General features: G+C 37.7%; 1 long non-coding RNA gene across 2 annotated transcripts; it reads left to right on the top strand.

Moving 5' to 3' along the window:
• Positions 1–306: 306 nt before the first annotated feature.
• On the top strand, positions 307–3,311 carry LOC107791517 (uncharacterized). Of its 2 annotated transcripts, none has more exons than XR_012709544.1 (2): positions 307–816; positions 3,028–3,311. It is a non-coding gene; the product is annotated as an uncharacterized LOC107791517 (long non-coding RNA). The 2 variants fall into 2 exon arrangements; XR_001649285.2 differs by having other exon boundaries at positions 307–830.
• The last annotated feature ends 761 nt before the right edge of the window (positions 3,312–4,072 follow it).

Here is a 4,072-nt window from a genome sequence, read left to right as displayed (position 1 = left end):
GAAAATGAAAAATACAAAAAAATAATTTCATTAATGTTTTGTAGTCATTTTTTAATCTTGAAAAAATACCAAAAATAATTTTGTTTTAACGTTCAGTCTTATTTTAATAGTTATTTTACTTAAGTAGGATTAATTAATAAATGAGATCGTATCTTTAGTCTCTTTCGCAGGAAAAGAATAAAATTTGGGTTCAAACAACCTATTTTTAAGCATAATTTTCGGACCTAACCCATAATTCCTTGGCTCATACCTTGTAACCTAAAATGCCCTATAAAACAAGCTAGACCCTAGATCGCTACTCGGATGGATCCGCCGTTTTCCTCTAATTTCAGACCCCACCCCACCTAAACTCCTTCTTCTTTAGGGACAACCTAAAGAACTAACCTAAAAAAACCCTAAAAATAGACAATCATCCGCAGCACACCAGAATACAAGACCCCTACCCCTGAACTTCATCGTTTTCACTTGACCCCAACCCCATCTCCGCCGGGAACACCTTACACCCGACCAAAACCTTAGAAAGAATCAGCACCAGCAACGACTCGGCCCAAACTCGCCGGAAGAAGCAGCCATCGCCCAAAACTTCATCTTCTTCAGTCGTATTTTTCACCTGCTAGACACCCAAGATCAGAGGCCTCTCTCTTTTTGAACACACCAAGAAATCAGAGAGCAGCAACGGAAACGACCCCTCATCTTCTTCTTTAATGGGATCTCCAGCCATCTACACACAAAAAAGCTAGATTTCTTGTTCAGTTCTGTTCGAGATTCCGTCGAGGTCCGAGATCTAGTGCGATAAAGTTTCCGTTTGGATTTCATGTACGTCGGTTCGGGTTGGTCTTTCCGTTTCTCTCATCTTCTGCTGCTTTGTTTCCGTGACAGATTTTGTCAATTTATGAATGTTTTAAGTTGAAATTATGTTCTTGTTGCATACTGATTTGTGTGGATCTGTTGTTTGGATTATTCTAGTTTTTTTTGTTATTTTCTCTGTTGCAATTCATGATTCAATCCTTTGTATTTGAACAAGTATCACTTGTTTTGGAACTCTGGATGAGCGTCGGATTTAGGCTTATATAAAGCCAAATGAATGTGAGAACCCATTTCAGTTTCTGTCGTTGATTTTAGCTAATTTTTGTTATAGTTTGAAGATTCTATACAAAGTATCAACACCCATGTCACACTGTTCAGGCAATGAAAATAATTAAGTAAATAGCCATTAATCTGCTTTAGTTTGGTTCTTTTCAACGGTATGAAGGAGTTTAATGAAATATGAAAGTGTCATTTGAATTGATACAAAGATTTGGACAGACATGCTTAGGGTTAAGATTTTGAACTTAAATTTGGACAGATATGCTTAAGTTTAAGTGATATTAAGCTTAAGATTTGTTTTTCCTTAGTTAGCATTTAATATCAGTTTTTTTTATCGCATCTTCTTTGATTCCTCTTGTCTTGTTCATGATGTTAAGCTTATGAAGGCACACTTTTTTTAATTGTTAGTTTCAGCTCTTTTGCTCGGATAAAGCTAAATGTGTTTCTCATGAATTATGTCCTAAATGAATCATGGAACTATATTCATGATCTCTCAATGACCTTAACTAGTTTTAGAATAAATAATCCATGAATATTCGTGATTTTCTTTAGGCCCGTTTAATATACTATCGTGATTGCGTACACGTTCGCGTGACATAATTACGATTCTAAAAACAAAACCGGAGTATGCGTTCGTGCAACTTTGGCCAAACGTTTCCTTAATAATAACAAAGCGTTATTAATTGTGGATACGTTCGCGTGACATGATTTTTGACGCGCCAAACAAATGGGTACATGTATGTGTGGCCTGTTTTAAGATAATTTCTTAATTAAAAGAGCCAAATGCACATAGGCTTTAAAATGAGTAATAGACAATTTAATAAGCCAAGTATGATCAACGCGACCGTGCTAGAACCACGAAACTCGGGAATGCCTAACACCTTCTCCTGGGTTAACAGAATTCCTTACTCGGATTTCTGTGTTTGCAGACCGTAAATAGAATCAACTTTCCTCGATTCGGGATTCTAAACCGGTGACTTGGGACGCCATAAATTATCCCAAGTGGCGACTCTGATTTTTAATAAATAATCCAATTTCGATTGTCACTTAAATTGGAAAAAACTCATTTATACTCCATTTGCGGGGTAGTAAAAAGGAGGTGTGATAGTGGGGTCGTGCACTGTTGGGGATTGTGACTTGGTCCGTTCTGAATGATTATTTTACCGCGTATTTGACTGAAATCTATTTGTTGTCATCATGATTTGGGCTGAATGTCATTTGGGCCTCGTGCCAACTATTTGAACCCTTCGGGGATTTTCATTGATATTTTCTCACTGTTTTAACTTTATACTTGAACTCAGTCATTGTTATATTCCATTGTTCTCATACTCAGCCATGTTTACTCTGTTTTAACACTTAAATGATCTTTTAAATGATATTGAGCTGAGAATCATGTTTTACTATTATCCGAGTGGCTTGTGAGGATTTTGACTGAGTAAGGACGAGGGCCTATGTTGTGCGGAAACACTGGTTATTATTATGAGGCCGAGGGCCTGAGATATGTACGCCACGAGGTGGCTTATTGATATGAGGCCGAGAGCCTAGTGATGATGCCACGAGATGGCTTGATATTGCTCTTGGGCCGTAAGGGGCCCTTCCAAGAGTCTGTACACCCCAGTGAGCGCGAGTACCCATTGTGATGTGAGAGATAGCCTGAGGGGCTAGTATTGTTGATATTATGCCCGAGGGGCAATCCTTTATGCGCTTATCTGTCTTATTTGTCTGTCATTTACCTGTGTAATTGTTGAATAGGCATTTCTTGAAGTTTAAACTGAACTTATATGATTTTACATATCTTTACTAAATCACTATTCTTACATATTTCACCGCTTCAGTATAGCCTATAATGCGCCTTACGTGATTTCATGTTTTCAGTCTTTATTTATGATTATTACTCACTGAGTTGGAGTACTCACTTTACTCTCTGCACCCTGTGTGCAGATTCAGGCACATCTGGTCCCGCTACCGAGTGTTGATCTTTCCAGCTCAGGCGAATCCAAAGATTCTCTAGGTAGTTGCCGGCGTTCGCAGCCTAGAGCTTCTTCCCTTATCTTACTTCTCTTTGCTTTGGAATTGTATTGAACTCTGTAGACTTTCTTGTCTTATTACGGATTTTTAGATGCTCATAACTAGTGACACTCCGGTATCGGACTGTGTTGGGTTTATCTTCCACAATTGTACTGTTAACTGCTTACTTTGGATATTTATCATGTTTTAGACTTAAATTCTTATGGTTTGATTGCTTAAAACTGAAATGGAAAGTGTCGGCTGGCCTTGTCTTCACGAGAGGCGCCATCACGATCGGGTTCGGGTTTAGGGTCGTGACACTAAGCAGAACTTTCATCTAGTGAACTACGTTTAATTCCAACATTATGTTGAATAGTACGAAGGGATTCAGAAAAATCAATATCGAGTTTCAACTTATATAAACCATCACTAAGAAAATTAGAACCCTAAAAATAGCATTCTTATATAAACTGAAATATCCAGTTCCAAACTTTAAATCAAATCCAGAAACATCAAGTCTTGAAAGAGAAATCAAATTCCTAGAAACTGAAGGTACATAAAGAGACTATAATAGATCAAGCTGACGTCCAGTCTCCATGATCAAACAATAAGTCCATATGCCTTCAATTGGAGCCTTCATACGATTTCCCATGAACAAGAAATCCTTATTTGGATTTGTAGTTTGGATCGAAAGGAATCCCTACAACGTAGTAGATACATGAGCAGTTGCGCTAGAATCAAGCCACCAAGTATTATTAGGAACTTCTATTAAATATGATTCGAAACATACAAAAGCACTAATTGTACCTTTCTTTTCGAATCAAGCTTTACGTTTCAGGCAATATTTCTGATAGTGTCCTTCCTTGTTACAGAAACGACATGTATTTGCCTTATGTTCCTTCTTAGCATCATGTGGAGCTTTAACGGGGTGTTTTCTTCTTCTTGAACTTGTTGGGCTTCACTTTAAGTCCTTTACCAG

This window comes from Nicotiana tabacum, chromosome 5, assembly GCF_000715075.1.
Source record: "Nicotiana tabacum cultivar K326 chromosome 5, ASM71507v2, whole genome shotgun sequence".
Classification (NCBI taxonomy): Eukaryota; Viridiplantae; Streptophyta; class Magnoliopsida; order Solanales; family Solanaceae; genus Nicotiana; species Nicotiana tabacum.
The sequence above is the reverse complement of the archived record's forward strand: the minus strand, read 5'-3'. Positions and strand labels throughout refer to the sequence as shown.